Here is a 686-nt window from a genome sequence, read left to right as displayed (position 1 = left end):
CACAATGTGAACATTTCAGATGAAAGGTATTTCCTCTCTCCCCCCCATCCATTTTTGGGCCACTGATGTCCATTCAAGGACACGCTGTTAGGATTTTCTGCTTGTTTGTTTTGCAAACACAGGAATAACCAAATCAATCCTCTAGTCCAGTGGGCATATGCCTCCCTGCATGGGCTTCTCAGCGGAAAAGTGGGAAGTATAGCAGATCATCCTCTGGCCTTCCCCAACACCCCTTACATATTTGCAGCACAGAGAAGGGCTTTATAACTGCCATGGGTGCATCCCTTTCTTCCTCAACCTCCTCCTTAATTAGTAAGCACACTACTAATCAGTTCGATCATTTCACATTCATTCAAAATTGCTGGATAAATGCTATCTGTGCTTTGAAACTTGTGACGTACTCTAAAAACTCTCTTCTTTGAGCATGTTTGCCAACGTGAATCCTGAAACCAAAAAGAAATGGATAAAACAGCAGCAGCCAGCAGCCAAGTACTTAGGGATTTGCATTGCCCCTTTCTGCACCAAACTGCAGCAAACACTACAATGCAGATAGTGCCCTGTAAAGTGGGAATCAGCCTTTGCCAGAGGATAGTCAGGTGTAGGGCGCCATCTGGTGGAAAACAAAGAAGTTATAGTCCCACATCCTCCTCAAGGAACATTTTATCACATCAACAAAACTGAACACA

The sequence above is a fragment of the Podarcis vaucheri genome (assembly GCF_965113315.1).
Source record: "Podarcis vaucheri genome assembly, chromosome: 2".
Classification (NCBI taxonomy): domain Eukaryota; kingdom Metazoa; phylum Chordata; class Lepidosauria; order Squamata; family Lacertidae; genus Podarcis; species Podarcis vaucheri.
This window is presented reverse-complemented; position numbering follows the sequence as displayed.